Source organism: Mustela nigripes, chromosome 16, assembly GCF_022355385.1.
Source record: "Mustela nigripes isolate SB6536 chromosome 16, MUSNIG.SB6536, whole genome shotgun sequence".
In the NCBI taxonomy this organism is placed as follows: Eukaryota; Metazoa; Chordata; class Mammalia; order Carnivora; family Mustelidae; genus Mustela; species Mustela nigripes.
This window is the reverse complement of record NC_081572.1, coordinates 26,412,861-26,440,529: the sequence shown is the minus strand read 5'-3', so window position 1 is coordinate 26,440,529 and position 27,669 is coordinate 26,412,861. Positions and strand designations below refer to the sequence as shown.

General features: G+C 44.2%; 1 protein-coding gene across 1 annotated transcript in view; it reads left to right on the top strand.

The window, feature by feature from the left end:
- Window positions 1–27,669, top strand: part of CA10 (carbonic anhydrase 10) — a 503,136-nt gene that overhangs the window by 320,028 nt on the left and 155,439 nt on the right. The window lies entirely within an intron of this gene.

Genomic DNA, 27,669 nt, shown 5'->3' with positions numbered 1-27,669 from the left:
CCCCAATCCAATCCAGAGTGTCAATCCACCTTTGGCCCTAGGACAAAACAATGGCTTGGAAATCAACACAGGCTTGTTCTGTCTGAGTGAGGCCTTACACAGGCACTTGCCTCTATAAACCAGAGCTTCCGGTTTTGTCAGTTTGGAGTGATGACGGTGTAACCGCCTGGCTGGGCCACTGTGAGACCTGAGTGGCCAACCCGCTCATGAAGGCATTTCACACACTGCCTGGCACATAGTAGGCACCTACTGGATGCTAGTTCCTCATCTGCTCCCCTTCCCTGCCATGGCTCCTTTGGGATTGCAGTGGTTTGCAATCATGTGTATCTCTGTGCACCCCCTTTTCCTAAGTATTAGCCCAAAGCCTTTATTTATTTATTTTTATTTTATTAACATATAATGTATTATTAGCCCCAGGGGTACAGGTCTGTGAATCGCCAGGTTTACACACACTTCACAGCACTCACCATAGCACATACCTTCCCCAATGTCCATAACCCCAACACCCTCTCCCAAACCCCCTCCCCCCACCGGCAACCCTCAGTTTGTTCTGTGAGATTAAGAGCCTCTTATGGTTCGTCTCCCTCCCGATCCCATCTTGTCTCACTTTTTCTTTTCCTACACCCAAACCCCCCATGTTGCCTCTCAACTTCCTCATATCAGGGAGATCATATAATAATTGTCTTTCTCTGATTGACTTATTTCACTAAGCATAATATGCTCTAGTTCTATCCATTTCGTCGCAAATGGCACGATTTCATTTCTTTTGATGGCTAGCACAAAGCCTTTAAATCTTGTTCCTCACTGCTGTCTTTATTTGTGTGGAGTTGTCTTTGCAAGATGTCACAGAAGCTGTCCTCCAAGCCCCCAACGAACTCCTTCATTCTTTTTTTTTTTAATTTTTAAATTTATTTTCAGCATAACAGTATTCATTGTTTTTGCACCACACCCAGTGCTCCATGCAATCCGTGCCCTCTCCAATACCCACCACCTGGATCCCCCAACCTCCTACCCCCCATCCCTTCAAACCCCTCAGATTGTTTTTCAGAGTCCATAGTCTCTCATTGTTCACCTCCCCTTCCAATTTCCCCCAACTCTCTTCTCCTCTCTAACTCCTCTTGTCCCCCCTCATTCTTTCCCTGCGGTTGGCTGGCGGCCCCTGACCCTTGGCTCTGCGCCTGCTGCGCTGGAGTTTCGTGGGAGCAGGAAGAGAGGCTCCAGCACTCCCTGTCTATTATGAATGTTTACAAGTCCCCGAACTTGGTAAAGATTTCAAATGCTTTAAAAATTAAAGGAGGCAGCCACAGGGCGGGGGGCGGCTGTGTGCTGTTCTCAGGCCGGGAACACCTCCATGGGGGGCGGTCTTTGAATAACATGAACCTCTCCTGCCTACAGCTTTCATTCCTGCAAAATCACTTCGCCCCTCAAGCAGGACTCCACGTGCCAGGAGAATCAGGAGGAGCCAAGAAAAGCCAGAGATCAGTTCCTGAAAGGGGGCCCGTGGGGCTGTGTGATTAGGACACCCTCCTTGGTCCTGTATCATCAGGACTCTCAAGCGGGGCTTGTGCAGTCTCGGGTAGGCTTCCCAATGGCTCTGTGCACAGTGCTCATACTGTGTTCTGAATCCAAAGCTTGGCTCATTAAAAAGAATCATGGGATTCCAGGTCCAGTAGAAGACCATGGATGTGAAGGGGAAAGAAGACAGTAGCCCATGGAGGCCCTAGTTTGGGGGAGGCCTTGGACAGAGCATCTCAACACACATTCTCATCGTAAAATTCTTAAAATAGCCCCTGGAGCAGGGAGGACCACCCACCCACCCCTGTTTACAGGGACAACATTAAATTTTGCCTATTACAGTGAGGGAACAGGCTCAGAAGAGTTACATAATCCGTGCAAGTGAATGTACTAGAAAGAGCCGAGGGGTTTGAGGTTGGTACTCAAGCTCCCCACTCTACCATGCTTGCTCTCAAGAAGAAGGGCTGACCCTGGCCTTCCCACAAGTAAAGAGAGGTTTTTAAAGCGGAGAGATCAGCAGGGGGGTGGAAAATATCTTCAACTTTTCCAGACACATAGGGCCCATCACATATTCTGTTTCATTTTTGTTTTTGTTTTGCAAAAATGCAACAAAAATACAGAACAAAAATAAGAATACAAAACAAAAATGCACCAACTGCTCTTAGCTTGCAAGGCCTCCCAGACACAGGCTGGGGGCTGAACTTGACTTAGAGGCTTTGCTAACGTAGGGGAGAACCAGACATCTTAATGAAAACAGGGAATAAAACTGTTTGCTTACGAAGTAATAACAAATGGCTAACATTTAGGGAGTGCTCACTGTGTGCTGCGCACTCTTGGACACACTTCCTCTGTGTTCACTCTCCGCAAGAACTTTGCGCTATTTATTATGATTCCCGCACTACCCATGAAAACAAAAAGGAAGCAAAAACGATCGAGCCCCTCAGTGTTGTGCAGCTGGATGGTTTGCAGAACCCAAGTTTTAGGTCATGACCCACCATACACCTTTGGAAAATTTATCTTGTTTCAATAAGAGGTATTTAACGATGGAACCGCCTTTTTGAAAAGTTTGTGGATGAAAGATACTTCAGCTTTGAATGACTGCTTTTCTCCAAACTCTGATTCTTCTTGGAGGATCGTAGGTTAGTTTTGTTACATATTTGTTGGAAAGGTGGGATTTACTTGGAGGTACTCCAAATACATGGAGAAGGGCCCAAGGTGCCTTATTGGACCATCCAAAGTCCGAGTAACTCATTCATTCAGTAAAATATTTTTTTAAGTATGCACCTAGTGCCACTCCTTATGTAGGATACTTAGAACGGGGGGCATAGATACATCAAGGTTCCTGACCTTCTGGAATTTGTAATGAGGTGAGGGAAATAAACATGCTCACAGGGAGATGAAATGCAACTCAATAAGCACTTAAGTACAGCCCAAAAGAGTTAAGAAGAATGGGAAGGGAGGAGCCAGCAGCTGGGACCTGGAGAAGCCATCAAAGAGGAGAAGGCTGGAGGAAGAGGGACGTTCTGAGTTTAGAGGCCAAGGCTATGTGCAGTCTGCAGCCACAGGCCACATTCCTAGCCCCAGCCACTCCATGGTCACAAGCAGGCAGTGTTAGCTTGTGCACTACCAGCCACAGTAATAGGAGAAGTCCAGAGGAGACAGCAGAAAGGCATTTGTTGTTCACTCAGAGTCCCAACAGCAGTGATGGGAAGATGGATGGAGTGGGAGCGCATGTGTTCAGAAATGTACCCTTATGATGCCTGCCATCTTTAACTCGTGGTTCCAGCTTCACCTCAGGTCTTGCTGTCCCACCAGCAAGTGGGAGGAGAAAGCATGAAGGGGGAGAATCGAATGGGCCAAGCTTGACAGCAGCGCACATCATGCCTGACTGCTATCTGTTGGGCAGAGCTCACACGGCCACAGCTCACTGGGAGGAAGGCTGAGAAGGGCAGTGAGCTGTGTGCAGGGGAGGAAATAGAGCCCAGCCTGGCAAACAGCTAGCCAGCCCCTGCCCAGAATCTGAGAGCCACCGAGTATCTGTGGAGCCCAGAGGATGTGATCGCTATGTCTAGACATGGAATTAATAGTGATTACCTGCCAGCAGGAGATCAGGAATCAATTTATAGCTAAACAACAATGCAGTCATAAAAGAAATGCACCGGAGCTAGATATGTTGTTAGCTGGTAAAAGACACGGGTGAGGCTTTGCCAAAATATATCTGTTAGTACTCTGTTCTGGTGAGATTTTCTACCTAAATCGCTTCTTCAAACAAGAAAATCTGGAAGATGTGTCTACTACTGTATTCCACCCATCCTAAGACCAGGATCTTTTTTTTTTTTCTCACATTGTTATAGCTCTGAAATAATAATACGTTTTACAATCAGTAGCTTTTTACAGTTATACTGTGCATGTCCGTGTTTGTCCGTGTGTGTGTGTGTGTGTGTGTGTTCTCTCCTACTGGCATATAATATGCAACATAGCTAATTTAGTGCTGTAAAAAGTTTTACAGACAAAAAAGGAGTGGTGATGGTTTTGGTGTCTGCTCAATCTGTGTCTCCCAAGGATATCGGAACAGGAATATCTATCATTTATATCACCATGAATGGAACTGGAGGGGATTATGCTGAGTGAAATAAGTCAATCAGAGAAAGACAGTTTTCATATGGTTTTGTGCATGTGCATGTGTGGAACATAAGGAATAGCACAGAGGACCATAGGGGAAGGGAGGGAAAACCAAAGGGGAAGAAAACAGAGAGGAAGACAAACCATATGAGACTCTCGACTCCAGGAAACAAACAGGGTTGCAGAAAGGGAGGTGGGTGGGGTGATAGGTGACTCAGTAATGGGCTAAGGAGGGCACGTGTTGTGAGCAGCAATGAGCACTGGGTGTTATACACAACCAATGAGTCATTGAACATTACATCCAAAAGGAATCATGTACTATACATTGGCTAATGCAATATAAATAAGAAAAGAAGGAAAGAGAACATGAAATTTTTAAAAATGTCACTCATATCTATTAGATTGAATATTCCATGCTACTCACTTGGCCAAAAATTGGCTTAAGCCAAAAATGAGATCTTTGAGTTCAGAGCAAGGTGGCTTAGCTCTCTGCTGGATTGGAGAGCCCCATGAAGGAAGTGTAGGACCTTGAGTGGGTGAATCAGTGAGGGTCTCAGTAAGAAAGGATAACATGAATCAGGATAAGTGGAGGAGGGTTTGGTAGAGGGGCTGTGTATATAGGTTTGGGGAAAGGTTAGAAAAACCACAGGAAGAGTGCAGTGCCCAGCACTGGTGGTCACTGTCCTAAGAGCTAAAGAGATAAATGAAGGAGATGGCCAGGTAGACAGGGCAGCCTTAAGAGGCTAGCCAGGTGAATGAAATAAATACCCTGGCCTTTTGCTCCTTCCTTGCTCCAGTCTCTGCCAGGGTCCCTCAGTGGCCAAACCCAAATGCAAGCCAAAGAGCGAGGGAGCCAGTGATAAGCACAGGGCCCGCCTTCTAGAGCAGAGACAGGTAGAAAGTGTTGAGGCTGGACCTAGCAGTGAAGTGCAGTGTCCTGCACATGCATGGCTTTGAACGATGTGTGGTATGTGAATTGAGAACGATTCAATCCACTCAGGGAAAAAACAATCGCTGCCTAGACTCCTTGTTACTTTAGAGCATATGGGGTCCTTTTGTATCTCCTTTCACTTGCTGTCACAACCCCAGGAGAAACACAGAGCAGGAGTGACCATCCATATTTTATGCATGAGGAAGCTGCCTTCCCCACATCCGAGCTTCAGAGGCCTGGTTGGGACTTGAAGGTGGAATTTTCTGGAAGAACCTAGGGCTGATTCCAGCATGTCTGGGACATACTTTGGGGACAGTGTCCTTGAAGGCTCATCTCCATGAAAGGGTGTTACTATTAGTCATGGATAGCTGTACTTCTCAGTAGCTGGTACCCTTTACTTCTATAACTGTATAGCATTTAATGATTTCCACCCACTATGTAAAGAAGTCATGGAAAAATCCATGGAAATCTCTGGATTTTAGGAGCGGAGGCCATTTCTCCTGGGTAGATCCCATTTCTCCTTTCCATTCCTCCTTCACTGCCATTTTGCACAAGGAAAAGATGCAGTCCACACAATCAATTAAGAGAGTCACACATGTGTTGAATAAAAGAATAATAAAGAACTTTGAGAGATGAAGAAATAAAAGTGCAATAGGGTATTCTGGAAGGAAAGACGACTTCTGACTTGTCAGAGAAGGCAACGTGAAAAGCTAGCTTTTCACCAGACCCTGGAAAAGGGCAGGCACTAGGGCCGGCAACAGTGGGAGAGAACCCTGCGTGGGGAACTACTTCTATATGTAATGCTTAGGGAATTAATAATGAAAACATAGGTAAACTACATGAAGTCCATCCACCTACGTGTTACGTAAGAGGTTTGGTGTCCTAAGAGCTAGGATTCTGGAGCCAGACTACTTGGATTCAATTCAGAATCTGACAGTCACTGGCTGTGTGGCCTTGGGCAGATTACTTAGTCTCTCTGTGCCTCAGCATCCTCATCCATAATAGATAAATGGGAAAAAATGACAATATTAGCACTTATCTCCTAGGATTGTTAGGATTACATGAACTAATACATGTAAAGTGCCTGACATGGAGTACATTCTGGATTAACAATTACAGTGGACCCTCCAACAACACAGATTTGAACCGCACACATGAGTCCATCAATACAGATTTTTTCAATAAATACAGTAATACTGTAGATGTTTTTCTTTTTCTTATTTTTTTCCTGATAGAATTTTCTTTTTTTTTTTTAATTTTTTATTTTTGATAAACATATATTTTTATCCCCAGGGGTACAGGTCTGTGAATCAACAGGTTTACACACTTCACAGCACTCACCAATTTTCTTTTCTCTAGGTTAATTTATTATAGTAACATGATCTATAATACATATAACGTACAAAATACACGTTGACTATTTATGTTATTGGCAATGCTTCCTGTGGGCGGTAGGCTGTAGAAGTTGGGTTTTGGGGGAGTCAAAAGTGCATGTGGACTTAAGACTATGTCTCTAACCCGTTCCCCCACCCCTTGTAGAAGAGTCAACGGTACAATGATATCATGGGGTAAAAAAAGGTATCACAATCCTCAGTTAACCTCACCTTTTGACTCAGTCTTTGATAATGTATCATTTCCGTACCTGCTCTCTAGTCCTGTTCTTTTCTTCCACATGTAGACACCCAGTCAACAGGCAGCTGCAGCAAGCCTCTGATGAAAGCTCAGGAAGCATTGCCTAATGACTTCCATTTTTATTCCAATTAGATTAGATTACAAGATTTATGCTTCCTCTCGCTAGATTCAGCTCTTTTATTTTTCTGTTTTCCACTTGTTCACAAAACAGTAAGGGCAGTGCAACGGAACAGCCCAGTAATTGGACTACATAGCAGGACTGACCATAATTCTGACAGTCAGAACTCAGCATGGGGGATCAATGCCAAGGCCATCCTGAGACATGGTGGCCACCGGTTAGCGAAGTGAGGAAGGCAGAACGTGTGCCATCCACGCTCCTGAGTAGCCATGCATGGGAGATGTCACGCCGTGGCCCGTGACCATCCACTGTGGCTTAGCGAGATCTGCAGAACACAGAAAAGTGCAAGTGGTTCAAGAGGCAATTATCCCAAAGTCCAGGAACATGTGAGCAGAGGTCAGGAGGGGAGAAACGCCGGAGGAACAAGAGGTTCACTGCATAACTGACTGGAGCACCAGGCAGGGGTCAGGGTGATATCTGTGTTTTAAGTAAGAACACATCACTGCTGGCTGAACCACGTTGGAGCCGGAGGCAAAAGGAAGAACCAGTAATACTAATTTTTTCTTTCTTTATAATTTTTAAGTTTCATGTATCATGGTTTTAGGGCATTAGAATTTTTTATTTTTTTTAAATAGTGCATTAAAATATTATTTTAATTGCTAAATTTTTGGTATCCCCTTAAATTCTGCACTGAGATGAGTGCCTCATTTGCCTCATTCTAATCCTGGTCCTCTTCACGTGTAGGGGGCATAAAGGAATATATTAAGGTTAAGATTAAAATATACGAATATATTGAGATTAGCCAACCTGGGATCAAATGCTGGCCTCACTCTCCCCTCACCTTCATCCTCAGTCTGTATCTTGGGCCATTTATTTCCCTTTTAGATGCTTAGTTTCTTCCTCCATAAAAGGGTAATAAAACATTCACCCACCAACAAATATTTGTTTAGTACCTATTATGTGCTGGAAGCCTGGGGAGATAGCAGTTATCAAAACAAAACAAAAAGTCTCTCTGTTTTTATGACATTTTCATTTTCATGTAGGAGAGTAATGCTCAAAAAAAGCAAATACATTATCTCATGGAATAGAGTTATGGGAAGTGCTTAGAAGGCCAGTCAAGCAAGGTGGGCTGACCAAACGTCATGGCAGCAAGGGGTGTGGTGGGGATGGCCCTAGCTTAGGGAAGGGTTAGGGAGAAGATTAAAGGAGGTCATGATCTCCAGTGTGTGGGACGATGCCAGGGACATCTTAATGTCTTAATAAATGGTGGTTGTTTAGCTTGCTTGCATAAGGAGACCTAAGTTTGGAAAGGGAGGTCAGATCAATGGACATGGATACATTGCCATTTTTGAAGCTGAAATGCCAGGATTCTGGGTAATTCTACCACTAGGAGCACAGGTAGAGCACTACAGTGTTAATAGCTATCTTCATCACTTGGTTCAACTCTAGGAGCATGGAGGCCTCTGGCTCTGAGGCCCAGAAAATGCAATTATTGGAAAAAAAAGTTTCACCCCATTCTCCCTCCCTCATGAGTCTCCTTCGTCCTATCCAGAGAGAACAGAGGAGAAAGACCATATGTGCTGAGGAAGTAAAAAGGATGAGCAGAACTGGAAAATAGCCCCACAGTAACTGGTATTCCAAAGTGAATGTGGTTCATTTCCCAAGCAACATCCAGCCATGGGCAGAAAACATTGGTGAAGCATTGCCCTTGGCTAGAGCTGGAGGATCCGTCCTATGGGGATTCCATCCTTCTATGGCTTCCTGTGGGTTGGCTGATCTGGCCTGTCCCGACCCACACGGTCCTCCACCGTGTGGGTGGTATTGTCTGGATGGGACAATACTGGCGTTTCACCAACTTATTTCCTGGTGTTTGGGATCCAGCAAAACAGCATGTAAAGAAAGAAATGAAAGTTGTCTTTTCTTCATCTGGATCATTTATGCCTGTTAAAGACTAAGGAAAGCAAAAACAAAGAAGGAAAACAAAAAATAAAGAAAATAAAGAATTGCCCACGTTGGAAAGAGCAGAGCTTGGGAAAAGGATTTAAAACTATGTCAGTTCATTAAACCCATGGTGAATTATTCAGGAGAAAAGAAGGTGATGGGAAAAAAGCCTGAATCTCCTCCTGAGATCATTGTAGAAGGATTCTGGATGTCATTCCATCTAGAACCACTCAAAGTTCCCCAAAGGCATCATGGTCTTTGGATCTTTGCATACAGAATCTGGACCTTCCATGAAATACACTCCCCCTCCCCAACTTTCTGTCTAGCTAATACCTTTCAACTCTTCAAATCTCAAAGCAAGTGGCACCTTCTTCTTTGCCCACCCCCCCCCCGCAAGTCCTGTGAGATGCCCTTTCTCTGTGTTTCTGGTGTTCCATCTTTTACATTTTATCTGTTTATATTTATTGAATACCTACCATGTGCCAGGCATTGATCTATATATTAAGAAGACATCCATGAGCCAAACAAACCATCATGGAGCTTCCATTCTCTGGGATGGAGGACAATATTACACCTAAGTCATTAACTGCATGTCCAGCACCATGACGTCCTTTGAAGATAGGTTAAGCAAGAGGGTAGTGATAACAAGAGCATGTAGGTGCTGTTGTAGATAGGATGGTCAAGAATGGAGGTTTTAGGGGTACCTGGGTGGCTCAGCCGGTTAAGTGTCTGCCTTCAGCTCAGGTCATGATCCAGAGTCCTGGGATTGAGCCTGCTTCTTTTGCTCCCTGCCCCTGACTCATGCTCTTTCTCTCTCTCTCTCTCAAATAAATAAGATCTTAAAAAAAAAAAAAGAATGGAAATTTTAGATGAGAAATGGTCATATTTATTATGTATTTTGAGGTAGAGCTGACATGATTGGCTGGGAGATGGGCCATGGGATGTCAGAGAAATGGAAAAGCCAAGGACGATTCCAAGGTTTAGTAGATATTCATGATACACTGGTTCTCTCTCCTTCCACCTGTTTCACTGAACTTGACCAAGGGCATGGTGATTGGGGATTCACCTGTCTCTATTTCATTCAGACTATAGGCCCCATGGACTCTGTCTTGCATGGCTTTGCATATCTGGCATCTAGAATATCCAACATTTAGCATCCTGGACCTACAGTACAGTAAGTGCACAATAAAAACTCGAAGGGAGAATTGTAGATAGAATTAAGCATCCATAGCCCTTCTCCTTAGTTGTTTGATCTGGGAAAGTCATCCTTACTATTTTGCTCACCAGAAGGAGCCACAACTCAATTATTCCCCCATCAGCTTGTGTTCAGTAAGAATAATAACTGATGTACAAATTGAAGCAATGCATATTATCTAATTTAATCCCCACACTAGCTCTAAGAGGTGGTCTGGGTAATCAAGAAAAATTGAGAAAATTGAGACGCAAGGATCTTGAGCCAGCAGCCAAAGGTCACCGCGAATAGGTTTCAGAATGCGATTCAAACTTAGGGCCTGACTAAACTCCATGATTTTCTCTCCTATTATTGTAGCTCAGTGTTAGTAGTCTTCGGGTTCAGATGGATGTTTTCAAACATGGCTCAGACTAAAGGAAATGAGTTTAAATTGCTCTGTCAGAGATTTCATCGAGATATGAGAAAGAATCTGCCCAATAAATAGGACTATCTGATAGTCAGGAAAAATGTAATAGTTTCAAACTATGAGCTCAGAAGAGTACAAGGAATTTTCAGGGGAGAGTCGCAGCGCTATAAAACAAAATCACTACTTTCAAGAAGTTTATAACCTATGGAGTCATGCAACAAATATTTACCAAATGCCTGCTATGTGTGTGTCGGTCGGGAAAGCCCATTGTCCATGCACAAGATAAGAACACGTGGATGCAGAATGAGAACATTGTAAGGGCTCACAGTTGAAGGAAGTCTTCCATGGGGGGTTCAGGTCCTGGAGTCAGACTTTGGTGGGGGTTCAAATTCTGGGTCTGCCACTTAACTAGCCGTGGAACTTGGGAACAGTCACCTAACCTCTCTTAGTCTCATTTATAAAACAGGAATGATGGTAGTGACCATGTCATATGGTCCTTATAATGATTAAATAAGAAAATGCATAGGATAAACCAGCATAGAATAGATCACCAAAGACAGAAAGAGAACGAGAGAGAGGGAGAGAGAAAACACACAGTTCAGATAGGCAGTCAGATTTGAGCAGAACTCCAGGGTTTAGATCCAGATGCAAAGAGAAGAGTGGGTAGAGAACTCTGCTGGACAGACCTCTCAGTCCAAAAAAAAAGAAGAAGAAGAAGTTCAAAAGGGCACCAGGAGCCTCTCTGGTCAACAGGCTCTTGCTCAGCTGAGGAGGAAGACCTCACCTGAACTATTTCCTCCCAGAGGTAAATAAAACATGGTACTTTGAGACCCTGGGAATCTGCCAGAAAGTGGCTTTATTTTTAGGTTGCAAATCTGCTAAGTGACTTCAGATTGTGACTACATTTCGATTCCATTAGCTCATCAACAGTTTCTTAATGAGGCTAATTAGCCCCAAACAGCTCCCACCCCTGCAGGGCTCCACTAAGAGCTTGGTTGTTTGCAAACCAGAAAGCCTGTGTCTTCCATCAGTGGATGAAAGGCCCAGTTCCCGGGCATCAAGCTCATCAAAGCTTACTGCTTCCAGACTTTTCACAGTTGGTCAGAGTTTGCAAATTTGGGGTGCCTTGGATCCCAGGAGCTACTGAGTGCTGAACCCCAGCTCTGCAGCCAGGAAGGAGGCAGCCACTGTGGGGGTCCCAGGTACACAGGAAATCAGATGCTCAGGGCTAACCATTTGCCACCCAGAAACCTTCCCGCAGAGGATGGAACTCAGAAGATTTAAGTTGTTTATGGTGATTTCCTCACTGCTCCTACTCATGGATATCGGAACAGGAAATAAATATGCATTTTTTACAAGAATAGTATACTTTTTAAAAAAAATTTTATTATGTTATGGTAGGTCACCATACAGTACATCATTAGTTTTTTTTCTTTTAAGATTTTATTTATTTATTTGACAGAGAGATCACAAGTAGCAGAGAGGCAGTCAGAGAGAGAGAAGGGGAAGCCGGCTCCCCGCTAAGCAGAGAGCCTGAAGTGGGGCTTGATCCCAGGACTCCAAGATCATGACCTGAGCCAAAGGCAGAGGCTTAACCCACTGAGCCACCCAGGCACCCCAAATCATTTGTTTTTGATGTAATGTTCCATGATTCATTGTTTGTGTATAACACCCAGTGCTCCATGCAATACATGCCCTCCTTAATACCCATCACCAGGCCAGTGCATCCCTTCACCCCTCCCTCCCTCTAAAACCCTCAGTTTGTTTCTTGGAGTCAACAAAACAAAGAGTCAACCCACAGAATGGGAGAAGATGTTTGCAAATGACACTACAGACAAAGGGCTGATATCCAAGATCTATAAAGAACTCCTCAAACTCAACACCCAAAAAACAAATAATCAAGTCAAAAAATGGGCAGAAGACATGAGGAAACACTTCTCCAAAGAAGACATACAAATGGCTAACAGACACATGAAAAAGTGCTCATCATCCTTAGCCATCAGGGAGATTCAAATCAAAACCACATTGAGATACCTCCTTACACCAGTTAGAATGGAGAAAATTAACAAGGCAAGAAACAGCAAATGTTGGAGAGGATATGGAGAAAGGGGAACACTCTTACACTGTTGGTGGGAATGCAAGCTTGTGCAGCCACTTTGGAGAATAGTGGGGAGGTTCCTCAAAAAAATATGTATTTAAACTTGCATTTAGTGAGTTTTGACTAAGAGACCTCAAGGCACAGGGATTTTCTAGCACGTGGTCCTTCTCAATCATAAAACTGGGCAAATAACCATGGCTACTAATGCCTTGTTTCTGGGCTTCTTTTTTATGGACCTTGGGGTGCTGCATGACAGCCTCTTTCCTGCCCCGTGAGTGGACTTTGCTAGTTGGGACTTGATGTAGGATCATTACCTTAGCTGCCAGAACAATGTAGTATGGTGGACATTTATGGAGTCTTCCCATATGCTAGGAAATTTATTGGGCGTGGCTTTCCCCCTCATCTTATTCAGCCTCTCAGCATCTACGAGGTAGGAACTAGCCCAGTCCCGATTTGACAAGAGGCAGGGAGACAAAGACTCCACAGGAAGGGTAAAAAATGAGCCCATAGTCTCATATGAGGCACCCATAGTCTCATATGAGGCACCCAGGTCTTGAAGCCAGAGCTGGTGAATTTAACAGGGCATGTGCACCTGCCCCCAAAGGAGTGGGACCCGTCAGTTGTGACTTCCATGCTTGGTGCACCATCATCCTGAAATCGAGCACCTGCAACAGATCCTTCCTTCGAGATACAGTAAAAGGATGAGAACACAGTCCCTGGAAATCCAGGGCTGGAGTTGTAGCCTCAGTACATACTTCCTGGGGGGCCCAAACCAAGCTGCTTGCCATCCTGGGACCCGTCTCCCCAACTGCTAAATCAAAAGCTGGCTTCATCATTTAGGATGGCTCTCTTAAACTTCCTTCTCGCACTGGCATCGTATCATCCGACCACATGCCAAAATAATGGAATCAAATCAGATATATTTAAATAAAAGGAAAAGAGCCAGATGCTAATTTTGGCAGCTGTCAGTGTTATGAGTCTTTCAAAGAAAAATACTTTTTTTCAACGCTGAAGCTAAAAAAAGAAAAATCTACTCAACTCATCATTTTTTTTGTCTTTTTTTTTTTTTTTAATCTTTGAATGAGTGCTAAATCACCCAGGGAGGAAGGATAAAGATTATAATGATTCTGTTTTGACAGTTGAATAAGCTGAGGCTCAGAGAGGTTAAATGACTGACTTGGGACCACACAGCATTCAACAGCAGAGGACAAACAAGAGTTGACTTGGGGTCACATGAAAGGCCGTTCCAGACTGGATTATGGCCGAGGCCTTGCCACAGCTTTCCTCGGTAACCACATGCACAGAGGTCCTTTGACACAGCTCCAGCAGCAGCAAAAGTGATGCAGGAAGCAGTGTGGAGCAGGATCCACCATCGTGGCCATGAAACCAGACCAAGTTAACACACCTGCTCTGCCACCTACTAATTATACCATCTGGGGCAAATTCTGGGACCAGCTCCCCTGCCAAACCTGTGTCCTCATGGTGGCAGTTTAAGGAAAGTGCATGATCACTGAAGGCACTGGTCTGTTATCTGGTACCATCCTTTGCACAGTCCCGTAACCCATCATGACTCAGTTTCCTCATCCGTAAACTGGGTGTGATGCTATCTTTAGGACGAGTAATACCGCCAGAAGGATATAGAACAAACTACTCTTGATTCTCTGCCCTGGGCAAGGGAACCAGATAGAAGGCCGTCTGTCCACCTGATTGAAGGCAACAAGCTCCAGGAAGCATCCATATGTTGAAACAGTTCAAGCAAGGGGCAAAGGGGCTGCCATTTGGGGCTCAGAATCCCATCGGTGCCCTTAGCATGCTCTCTGTTGCTGGCTGCCCCAACCCCCAACCTCGCCGTTGGGTCTGAAGAGGATAGCATCTCCCCAGAGTTTTTACCCACACAAAGGGACTATACAGCTTTTCCAAAATGAGAAAAGCAGGGCTTAGGGCTAGGGCAGAGGTGGGCATACTTGTTCGTAAAGAGCCCAAGAGTAAGTATTTTAGGCTTCCAGGGGCCCCTTGGTCTCTGTCTCAAGCACCCAGCTCTGCCATGAGGACAGCCACAGATGACCCATAAACAAACAGGAGGGCTTGCATTCCAATACAGCATGTACAAAAACGGGTGGCTCATAGTTTGCCGACCCCTGGCTCAGAGAAAAGCAGCCCCACTTGGTGATTCATAGTAACCCGTTCACCTGTGCCGCACACCACACACGCTCCTCCACCCCTTACCTTCCCAGCCACCAGATGGACAATCAGGATTCTTCCCAAGAAGCTTGGAAGACAGGCTTGGAGGTGGTGGACAAGCTTGGCACTCAGTGAGGGCCAGGATAGGCTAAGGGCTGTGACATGCATCTTCCAAATCCCAGTGGTTCGCCACAGGAAAGGTTTGTGACTTGCTCACACTGTGCCCCCGTGTGGGTTGGCAGGGCCTCCCAGGAATGGTGTGGGGCTGTCCTGGGAGGGAGGACCATGACTCATGCAGTCATTCAGAGAGCAGTAGCTCCGAAACTTCTTGTTTCTGGAACCCCTCATGGAGTCTGGTGCAGCCTGGGAACCCTTCTCTGAAAAATACTTGCCAATAAGTAAAATAAAATACATAGGATAACGAAGGAAACCAAATGTGAAATGCTTATCAAAATATTAAAATAAAATATTAAAATAAAATGTTAAATAAAAAATAAAAATATTAAATAAAAAAATAAAATATTAAAAGAGCAAATTATACTATAGTAACATGTGTGCTTCCATATTTGTGCATTATTAAGCAAGAGCTAGCAGCCAGTCTGGTAACCACTGTAATTACAAAATAGGGACGAGCGAAAATGACGTTTTGAGATATCCATTTAACAATGGCGATGCAATACGAGAAAATCTGAGTCCTACTGCAAAAGACGTCACAGGTACAGTTAGACTGCAGTTGAAAAAATGAGAGATTTGATGATTCAGTCTTTCAATGAGAGATTTGTGAAAGTAAAGAGGTCATGCCCCTCCCACTCCCAAGTTCCAGCATCTGTGACCCTCTTGGAGGATTCAAGATCAGAACCCCTGATCCAAGTGGGACCCCAGAACGCTCCAGTGAGTGCCCAGTCTGCAGGTGGTAGAAGAGAGTGCAAATGGAAGGTCTCCTGGACAGACAGCATGGGGGTGGGGGGAAGGCAGGCTCAGCAGGGGGTCACACTGACTCACCTGTGGCCCACCACCAAGTCTAGGTGACAGGGATGGCCAACCAGCCCCAGAGGTCTCCCTCACACTGGGGGAGCCAAGACATGAACCCTGGCTCTCAGGCAAGCAGCCCGTTCTCTCCGCTGCTTTGCACTGCCTCAGTCATTTGGGGTACATCTGTAGTCCAGCACTTCTCTCCTTCAGCACTGTTGACATCTGGGGCAGGACGATTCCTTGCTGTGGGGGGCTGGCCTGTCATTGGGTACTCAGCATTAGGTGTTCAGCAGCATCCCTGGCCTCTCTCCACTCAGGCACCTCCTCGTGGTAACAGCCAGGAATGTTTCCAGACACTGCCAAGTGTTCCCTGCAGAAAGAACAGGGTGGAGGAGAGAGGGGATTGTTCCTGGTTGCGAGCAACCATTTTAGTCTCTTTACCTAATTGTCGGTGTTCGGTGTCTGGATTACTGTCTCGAATGTCCAGAACAACTAAGAAAGAAGAGCCAAGAAGACCCCAGAATTTATATCTATACTACACAGTCTTGTTAAACCTGAAAGCCTGGGACACAGAAGCTGCAATACACCTTTTCCCAATCTCCCACCCCTGTACTCGTGGCTGGAAGTTTAAGGAGAAATGCATCCCCAGACACGGGAGAAGTCTGGGCCAGCCTCACAGTAGTGTAAAGTTAGCTTGGTACCTGGACTCAGCATTTCATGGGCAACAATGACTTCCACTTAGCAAAGCAGACAGGAAACTGAGCCATAAAGGTAGTTCAATGTATTAAGAACAGAGGGCTGTGATTCATTTCTGCTAATGACCCCATCAACTTCATATGGACTCAGAGGCAGAAGATCAGCTCTCATGGCCACACAATCTCACTTAAATTGTTTAGACAATGCTAAAAGTCAGTTCTACAGAACAGAGCAAAGGAATCTTTTGTGGTTGGGTAAGTTTATGCAAACATAGTTTAAACAGAATTCGGCAGGTTTCCTTACTGCAGGACTTATCAGGGCCTTTAACGTGCTGTACACTTTTTCTAAGCAGGGGACATAGCATGCAGTTATTTTCCATCCAGCCCTTTCCCCTCAAGTATTCCCAGGGACTGATATGCCCCCAAAACATACTTTATAAAATGCTGCCAGAGTCTCTGTAGGCCTCAGTTTCTTCACCCTCCCTCACCTTGGGACAGTACCGTCTGCCTTTCCGTCAGCCTTACAGAGCAATTGGAAGAAGAGATGAGAAAATGCTTGAGAAAGTGCTTTGTAAACTCTGAACAGTTATAAAAGTTTAAGAGGTCATTATTAATGCATACTTATTAATAATTTACTACTAATAAAATCTTCCCTGCCTCACTTGGATGTTGCATTGATGAATGTGGTAATTGAAGTTAACAGAGGCCCCGAGAGGTTAAGGTCTTGCCCAAGGTCGCGAGGCTAGAAGTGGAGTCACAGTGCAGATTAAGATGACAAACACGGAGGCGCTCTGAGCTGGGGACAACACGCTCCACAGGGGAAGTTGTGTTTGTAGTTGGGACGGTTATTGGTCTGACCATCGTGGGGAAGCAAGGCAGGAGGAAATGAGACAGGGGCAGACGCTACCCAGCTGTTTGGAAACAATGGGGAAAGGGTGGTAGACTGAGCGGGAGTTAGGCTTGAGGTCTTCCACGGGCTGCTTGACGTTATTGAGCCTCTGCTCTCCATCCAATAAAGTGGGAGTTTTATACAACACCTGACTCCCAGAGTGCGTAGAAGAACTGGAATATTCCATGGTTTGGCAGGGTTGGTAGATCAGGACTATCATGTGGGAGCGGAGGCCCTTCATGCTCACTATGTGATTGCACACAGCTTTACAGAGAGTCCCCTAAGGGTACAACCCGTGAGGGCCAGGCCCTGTGCAGAGGGCAGCAGAAGCAGGGAGCAGGATGCCAGGGCCCCAAGCGAAGCCTACCTATGGCTTGTTGCCATGTTGTTGCAGCAACATTGACCACTGTACCCAAAGGTACAGAGCTGCTGGGGTTCTGACAAAGGCACCTAGAAGGATCTGGAAGATCTCGATCTAGAAGGGCTCCATGCAAGAAGTGGAACTTGTACTGACCCCTCCCACTGTGATAGAATGGCTCAGGAATATCTCAGCACTGATGCGGTGCTTTATGCTTTAGAAGTATTTTATTACCATAATCACCTGGACTGTTAAGATACTGGATACCATTATTGGAGGAAGCCCCTTCCTTCAGCCCATACTGCCCTTGCTCCCCATCCAGTGCCATGATATTTAAGTTATTTGTGACTTACCTTTTCATCTCTTTCTATCCACCCTATGCTTTTCTGTTACATGATTTAGTCTAAGTGAAATTTTAAGGCTGATTGAAACATTTTAAAAAGTAAACAAGCTTTTTGCATCATCAAAACCATCCCTCGTAGTAAATATATGATGCAGCTTGTCTTGTTCTTTTCATTGATAATGGTGAGCTATCTGGGAGATGGCTAAGCAGGGTCCCCTCATCCAGACGGTTCTCAAGGCAAGGAACAGAAGTCAGCCAGTAGCAGGTGGGACCCGGGTCAATCTATGGGGAATCAAGAATATCCCGGTACTAAAGACAGGTCTCCTTAGGCAAAAGAATCCCAAGGTTTTGTATTTTACATACAAGAAGACAGAGGAAAAACTCAGATAATAAATTCCCTTCCCTGTCAATTCCCATATGATCTAAATAGTCCTTGAGTTCACCCCCTGCTCTGCCCTGTTCTTGGTTCCCGGGTGCCAAACCTCAGCATCTGCAGCTTAGCATAAGGGTGGTGTCCTGGTTAACCAACAAGCTGGAAGAAGGAGATCAGGAGAAGCTCTGATTTGTAGTGCTTGCCCATTTCCATGGTATAAATACTCCTGCTATGGAAAATGTCAAGCTCACAACATGGCATCACTAGACACAAGATTGGGAAGCGTCTGATTTTCTACTGTTTCCACGCTACAGATAAGATGGATATGCATAGCCCCAGAGGACAGAAGATAGTGAAATGTAATAAAAGAATTATGAAGTAATGAGTTTCAAAGATGTATTACTATTGTCTCAATGTAATTAGACTTATTTAATTGGAAGTTTATATAATTTAATTATTTATGGTGATCTGTTTAACCACCAGTTTGCAAAACTCCTGAAAACATAACAGTGGGCTCTGGTGCGTTTTTGATTGTTACAACCTTTGAGCCATGTCCTTGCTTCATGTCCTGGCTTTCCAGCCAAGACCACCAGGAACAGGTCTGCAGGTGAACAAATCTATTGCTCCTTCCAGGGAGGGAGCAGCACATGTGAAATGGGGTATCATGAGATGTCCCAGTAAGAAGTGCCGAGAGGGACTTGTAGGAACAAGATTGGCATTCGGTGCTTTGGAAGAGGGTTTGAGGAAGCAGGACTTGGCCCTGGACTGTCATCCAAGAAATGGGGGTAATTCTAAGATGAATTAATTGGGTAAATCTTACTCATAAAGCTGGAAGAATGAAGCACCATAAGAACTGTAATGGGCACAGAAGGCACAGTCACTTACAGTAGCCACAGAAGGGGAGCGTCTGGTCATTTCTGTAGTTTGGACACTGTGCCTTATGTCCAGACACCATTGTGGGGTGGTCTTGTTTTTGCCTGGACCCAACAGAGCTGCCGAGTGGCCTTGTCTGATGCAGTCTGTATAAGGGTTTCTGTTCATCAGGAGAACTCCAAGTCTTGATTGATAATTCCAGGCCAGGCCCTGGGGGCCAGGGGTCCTCCCCACAAGGCTTGTGTCACCCGAATGTGTCTTTCTGTATGGGCAACCTTCCTAAGATGTCGATCTGACCATGTCACACCCCACTTGGAACCTTCCAATTGATCTTCCTTGTCCTCCAAAGAAATGGAAGCTTCCAGTTCATCCTGGAGCCTGATCCCTGCCTCATTTTGAACTTCATCTTTAGGGACGCCCCCCCCCACACACACACACACTCATGCTTTCTAACTCCTCCTGCACCACTCCTCTCCACCATCTCTCGCCTGGGCTGTCCCTGTGCTCTTCAGTCTTTCCTCTCTTCCCTCAGCCCTCTCACTCTCACCCTGACTCTGGAAAGAACCTACTCACCCATCAAGGCCCATCTCAACTGCCACCGCCTGCAGGAAGCCTTCCCTGACATCTGCCCCCCTACGTCTGTCCAGGCTAGGAACCCTGCTTGGAGCTCCTATAGAACCAATGAATTCACTCCACAAATATTACTGAAGCTTTTCTTTCCCAGGCTCTGCTTCAGGCTCTAAGAATTAAGCCACAAAGAAGACACACATGGTCTTGGGTTTTCCATTCCAATGGAAGGAAATAAGCAATGCTTTCTTGAAGGGCTACCAACCAAGAAACATAACCAATACTGATAAATGGTCTGTCTAGATTTAAGATTAGATCCTATGGAAAATGAGTGGATGGCTGTTTCAAATCGGGCCTTTCTGCAGAGGTGGCAATTGGGGGCCAAAATCTGAATGACAAGACAGCCTGTCCCAGAGTCTAACCTCACTGTCTACTTGGACCCCTTTCCTTATAAGACTATCAGATCATGGGATCCTTCTCACCTCTCTGATTTGTTGACCTGTGGGACTATCTTCCCTGTCACATCTGTGTATCCACACCCTATCCCCTGAGGCCCAGAGAGATCATCCCTGGTCCCCGCAGCCTTTACCAGCTCCTCAGTGCCAGTCCTCCAGCATCTGTACCTGCATCACTCAATGGCCTGTGGCACCAGGATGTCCCGGGGAGCCACTGAAATCCTGCCTCCAGCACTGGCTTTCTGCGGGGGCACTGGACAAGTCATTTAGCTTCTCTGAATGTATTTCACATCTGTTCCATGGGGAACTCTCTTGAGATAAAAGGCTGTACTTTTTTCATTACGTATAATTTGCATACATACAACTGTAAGAACTGGATCTTACTGATCTTTGTAACCCCACTGAGGAACACCGTGTCTGGCTCATGATAAGTGCTTGAAATGCTTGTGGAATCAACAAATGGGATCATACCCACCTTCAGCAATCAATATGTTGGAGATGACTTGGGTTTGTTTTTTTTTTTAAAGATTTATTTATTTATTTTAGAGAGAGAACAGGGGCAGGAGGAGGGACAGAGGGAGAGAGAGAGAGACAGACAGGCAGACTCCCCACTGAGCTGGGAACCTGTCTCGGGGCTCCATCTCATGACCCGGAGATCATGGCCTGAGCCAAAATCAAGAATCACTCAACCAAACCATGCAGATAAAATCTTAAAAAAAAAAAAAAAGTATAATGTTGTTACTATAAACTTGCCTCTTAGAACTGCTTTTGCTGCATAGCCGAGATTTCAGACTTGTGTTTTTATCATCATTAGTCTCTGCGTATTTATTTTTATTTCCTCTTTAATCTCTTCATCGACTCATGGGTTGTTCACCACCATGTTGATTAGCTTCCACGTGTTTGTGTTTTTTCCAGGTTTTTTTCCTTGGAATTAATTCCTAGTTCCATATTGTGGGGGTCAAAAGGATGCTTGATATTATTGCAGACTTCCAAAATTTATTGAGACTTGTTTTGTGGCATAACATGTGATCTGTCCTGGAAAATGTGGGTTGGAATGTGAATTGGTGCAACCACTGTGGAAAACAGCATGGAGGTTCCTCAAAAAAATTAATAATGGAAATACCATATGATGCAATAATTCCCCTGATGGGTATTTGCCCAAAGAAAATGAAAACACTGATTTCAAAAGGTATATGCCCCTCTATGTTTATTGCAGCATTGTTTACAATAGCTGAGATATGGAAGCAGTTTAAGTGTCCATCAGTAGATGAATGAATAAAGAAGATAGATAAGTATGTAGAAAGACACACACACACACACACACAGAAATATTACTTGGCCTTGAAAAAGAATGAGATCTTGCCATTTGCAGCTTAAGGGTATTACACTAAGTGAAACAAGTCAGACAGAGAAAGATAAATACCATATGATTTCACTTATGTGTGGAATCTAAAAACAAAATAACAAAATCAGAATCATAAGTAGAACAAACTGGTGTTTGTGAGAGGAGCCAGGGTTAGAGGGATGACCAAAATAGGTGAAGGGGACTAAGAGATACAAAGTGCCAGTCGTAAGATAAATCAGTCATGGGGATGAAAAGTACAGCCTGGGTAAGAGGGTCAATAATATTATAACAATGCCGTATGGCGCCAGGTGGTAATTCTGCTTCTGGTGAGCTTAGCTCAGTGTGTGGAATTGTCAAATCACTCTGTTGTACACTTGAAACCAATATACCATTGTCTCTTAGCTCTCCTTCAATTAGAAAAAAAATAATACCGGGCGCCTGGGTGGCTCAGTGGGTTAAGCTGCTGCCTTCGGCTCAGGTCGTGATCTCAGGGTCCTGGGATCGAGTCCCACATCGGGCTCTCTACTCAGCAGGGAGCCTGCTTCCCTCTATCTCTCTCTCTGCCTGCCTCTCCACCTACTTGTGATCTCTCTCTGTCAAATAAATAAAAAAAAAGAAAAAAAATAATACCTCAAAGCAAAAAGAATACAATGTTATTAGTAGTCTGAGGCACTCAACAGCTCTGAAAAATGGATATTTAGAGAGTACACCACAAAGACTTAAAAAATTAATTTGTTTTGTCCTCAAAGCTACCATTTTTTAACTATAAATGCAGTACATACTCATTAAAGACAATTTGAAAAATACAGAAAAGGGGAAAGAAGAGCAAAATACTCTGGTTTTCTTAGCTAATCAGTGTTGACATTTCAGTGTAAGTACATGTATAAATATACATAATATATATTATATATTTTTAAACATGTGTAACCTTGCTTAGTTGAGACCCACTGTATGTACAGTTTTCCTGGTTTTTTTCCCTTAACCTCCATAGGAACTCCTCAGGCTACTGACTATTTTCACTGCCCACGTTGAATTCCGTCTAGCAGATGGCTCATAGTTCATGTAGGCATTCTTCATCATTGGACATGTATTTGCTTCTGATTAGTTCCTATTATAAATAAAGCTGAAGTTAGTGTTTGTGTGGATAAAGATTCTTCCTGAAAAGCAAGACAAACCAAAAATTCAAACAACAGAGAGGCAGGTATAAGTATGAAATTGCCTCCACCACTCTGCTGGTTAAGCAAATTATATATAGTACTTTAAAAAAAAAAAAATCATTTGATCCAAACTCCGGGGGCTCCATTGGTATAAGTTGAAAAGTCAGAGAAAGATTTCAGAAGTTAATTGAGAAATAACAAGCAAGTTGAGTAAATTGCCTAATCTAAACCCATTAGATAAGCATTCACTGCAATACAAAATCTTGATGACTGTAATTAACACATTTATAAACTCTCTCAGAAACTTAAAACGTTCTCTCTGTTGGCTGGCTGAAGGCTTGAAACCCTCCGAGTTTTTTGAGTGAAGCTGTGGCTGGGCCGGCACATTCCCTGGGCTGTGGAGTTGACCAGCAAATTCCCTGAGCAAAACCCTTTATATTCCCAGGACTGGCCTTCCCTCCCAGAGCTGTGATGAACAGCAGGAGAGGACAAGGAGAAACTTTTCTTTTTTTTCATTCATCCTATCTGTTGAGATCTAACTGGCGTTCGGAAACACACACAGATCTTAAGACAACTTGGGAAGGGCGCCTGGGTGGCTCAGTCACTAAGTATCTGTCTTTGGCTCAGATCATGATTCCAAGGTCCCGGGATCGAGCCCCGCATCGGGCTCCTGCTCTGCAGGAAGCCTGCTTCTCCCTCTCCTACTCCCCCTGCTTGTGCTCTCTCTCTCTCGCTGTGTCCCTATCAAATAAGTAAATAAATCTTAAAAAAGAAGAAGATGAAGACGACGACGAGGACAGCTTGGGGAATTATACGTGTTTCCACCTGTGTTGCCGCCACTCAGACCAAGACAGAGAACATTTCTAGCACCTTGGACATGTCGCTCATGACCCCTCCCAGACCACAGCCCACAAGTGTAATAACTCTTGTCGGGACCTCTGTCACTAGTTTGCCTATTCTTGAACTTCATGAAAGTGAAATCATACTCTTCTTCTGGTCTGACTTCTTTTGCTGGTCACTTTATCTGTTAGTATCAGCCCACCTGGTTTTGTGAAGCTGTGGCCCACTCTTCTTCATTGCTGTGTAGTATTCCCTTGAATACTTAGTATTGCCTTTACCCATTCTACCATCAATGGAAACTTTTTGTTATTTATACTTTGGGGCTCTTATGATTAAAGGTGCTATGGACACTCTTTATATGTTTTTTGATGAACAATAGATACAAGCTTTGAGGTTTTTCACAAATAATAGTAAGAGCAGGGAATCAAGAGCTGGGTTCTTTTTGGAGTTCTGCCATTTGCTGGTTGTATGATTTTAGGCAAATCATTTTACATCTCTGGTTCTAAATTCCTTCAATATAACATATCTGAGGACTTCTCACTCCTAGAGTTTATGGTTTCTGACTAAATACCTGTTTAATGTGAAGGAAAATCATTTCAGTTACCTATGAAAAAAGCTATTGAACCAAATGCTCCCCAGGGTCCCTTCCAGCTATAAATTCCATGTTTCAGAAGAGTCCAACATGGTCTGTGCCCCAGAGACAATTGCTATTTTCCTCAGGGAAAGGCCCAATGTCCCAGATGTGGCAGTTCTTCCCGCTCTCCAGCAAAGGGAATTGGCAGCCAGAAGACTCAGGTTGGAGTCTCAGCTGATCCCTTAGATAAGTATCTCAATCTGCCTTGGTTTTCTCATCTGTAAAATGGGGTAATGAGGTTTGGTCCATCCACTTCAAGCCTCTTTATGATACCCTGATCCTCAGCTTCCTCCAGCAAGAGGACAGCCCCATGCAAGGAAGCTCTGTCTTGTCAGGTACCACCCACCAACACCCAATGCAGTGCCTGCTTCCTGGTGGGTGCTCAGCTCTTTTCTGAATGATGCAAGTGCTCTGAGAACTATACATTGTTGCAAGAATGTTTCATTATCCTTGCATATTCCATTCCACGTGCTGATGGACTCACATTTTAAGGTAGATTCATTTATGCAACATGAAAATTAGAGATCATCCATCTCGTGCACTAAATCACGCTACTTGCTGAGGGGATGCAAACACGAGGTACCGTCACAGCCCTCGAAGAGATGCATCGTTCAATTCAATAAACATTTATTTCCTGAACACCTGTTACAGCACCAGGCAGTGCCAAGTGCTAGGAATAGAAAGGTAAATAACACATAATTCTTTTCTCTTTCTCATTTTTTGTTTGTTATATTTTCCATTAATTTATTGATTTGGTGAGATTTTCTTTCCCCATGAGATCCAGCAAAGGCATTCATAACCTATCAGGGAGACAGACAAGTAAACAGATTATTAACAATCCCTTGTAATTGGTTTTTAATGGAAGTGCTATTGGAGCTGTGTGGGAGAAAAGCCGGGACACAGAGAAAGCCTCCCAAGGCAGGCCCCACTGAATCAAAGATTCCAGGAGGAGAGAAGTCAGCCACGTGACGGTAGCCCCCTGATTGCCTCCCTGCTTCTCCCTTTTGCCCCTCTCTGATCCAATCTCTACAGAGCTGCCAGGAACCCCGTTTAAAGGAAAATCACCACCTGTCCTGCTCCTACATAAAATCCTTGGTAATCTCCCATCTCTCTTAGAGGAAATCCCAGCTCCTTGCCCTGCCTCGAAGCCCTGCATGTTCCACATCGTGCCTCCTGCTCTGCTCTCACCCTTGCTCAATACATGCAGTGGCCTCCCTTCTACTCCTGGGCTGTGCCAAGGTCTTTCCCTCCTCTGAGCCTTTGCCTTTGCAGTTCCTTCTGCCAGGAGTGCCCTTCTCCCCATGCCTGGCTGGTTGATTCTCATCCATCAGACCCAGTTTAGCCACTCCCTCTTCTCACTCTGTGTTGGCCTTCCTCAATCCAGGCTACACACACTGCAAGTACCCAGCAAACCTCTAGAAAAGGCAAGTCCGTGGAAAGTAGATCAGGGGCCGCCTGGGGCTGTGGACATGCGCAGTTATCACAAATGGACAGGAGGGATCTTTTGGAGTGTTGGAAATGTTCTGAAACTGATCTATAGCTGTCCAGCTGTAGCTGACTAAAAATCACCAAACCAGATACTTATAGTGGTGAATGAATGGTATGTAAATTATATGTCAGTGAAACTTTATTAATAAAGTTTTTAAATAAGGTGTTTTTTTTTTTAACTATAGTTGATCTACAACATTACATTAGTTTCAGGCATGCAACATAGTGATTTGACAAGTTTATAGATTCTGATAAGGTTTTCAATAACATTTTTTTAAAATGACTTGAGGAGGTTTTAAAGAATACTGGTACTTGGATACTTGGACCCCACTCCCAGAATTTCTGATGTCACTGATCGGGGGATAGAGTGGAAGCACCTATAAATATATAAAGCTCTCTAGGCAATACAGGTGTGCAGCCATAACTGAGAACCACTGCTCCGTCTTCTCACCCTGCTTATTGCCTCCACAGTGTGGTAATTATCTTATTTACTCCATCATTTACTTGACTACTGTCTTGATCACACATAATAAAAGCTCCCTTGAGGCACTGGGGTGGCTCAGTCAGTTAAGTGTCTGCCTTCAGCGCAGGTCATGGTTCCAGGGTCCTGGGATCGAGTCCTGCTTCTCCTTCCCCATCTTCCTCTGTCCCTCCCCCAGCTTGTGCTTGCTCTCTCTCTCTCTCTCTCTCAAATAAATAAAATATTTATAAATAAATAACTAGATAAATGCTCCCTCATGGGAGAAACATTTACCAGATCACCTATAAACGTCCAGCAGCTAGCACATGGTAACTGTGTCATATATGTTTAGTAAGTAAATGGATAGAGAAGTGGGGTAGAGAGGGAAAGCCCCCACTAAAGCACAGAAATAAGAAGGAACACCGTGTGTTAACACAGCATGTTTGCTGAAGCCCTGCCCATGACAGTGAGCCGGCATCTGTGAAAATCATTCTTGGGGCCCCTAAGACCAGGGGTCCAGCAAGATCGTCATCTAACTGTGCAAAGCAAGAGAGAAAGACCCCAGACATAGGAATTAGAGGTATTCCGTACAGGAGCCCAGAAATATAGAATGGAGATTCCAGGGAAAGTATGGTCCTTCCCCTCCCTAACTGTGCACCCTCAGAGTGGAAAAGTTTGCCACAAAGGAGTTGAAAACCTTGTATCATAGTCTAAAAGAAACACTTGCCCTCTTGTGTTCACTGCAGCAGTACTCACAATAACTAAGACTTGGAAGCAAGCTCAGTACTGTTTACAGATGAATGGATAAAGAAAATGTGGACTCTCTCTCTCTCTCTCTATATATATATATATATATATAATTGAGTATGACTCATCCATTTAAAAAAAGGAATCCCTGCCATTTGCAACAACATGGACAGGCCCTGAGGGCACTATGCTAATCGAAATAAGGCAGAGAAAGACAAATACTATATGATCTCATTTTGTATGTGGAATCTAAAAAAATGAAAAAAGAATCATAGACACAGAGAACAGACAGGCAATTGTGAGGGGCCGGGGTGAGGGATGGGGAAACGGGTGAAGGTGGTCAGAGGGTCCAAACTTTCAGTTATAAGATGAAAAAGTTCTGCTGACGTCATGTATGGTGTAATGACTATACTTCAAGATATGGTGCTGTATAAATATACAAATTATTAAAAAGTTGTTAAAATCCTTCAGTTTCACCACAAAAGGATAGTCTGTTACTATGACAGGTGTTGGATGTGTTACCTAACCTGATTGTGGTTATCATTTTGCAATAAATACCTATATGAAATCACTGTGCCGTACACCTTCAACTTATACAATGTTAGAGGTCAACTATATCTCAAAGCTAGGGGTAAAAAAAAATACTTTATGGCAAAATTTAAATCCCTTTCCCCCATAAGCCTATGCAAGCTTTATTGATGTTTTGCATTCACTAAGATAGAACAACAGACAGATTACTAAATAATAAAGTATAAAATATAAATGATGCTGCATACATATTTAATTACTAAAAATGGGCTAGGAAGTTTTCAGGCTCGCCTTCCCCCATTTTCAATT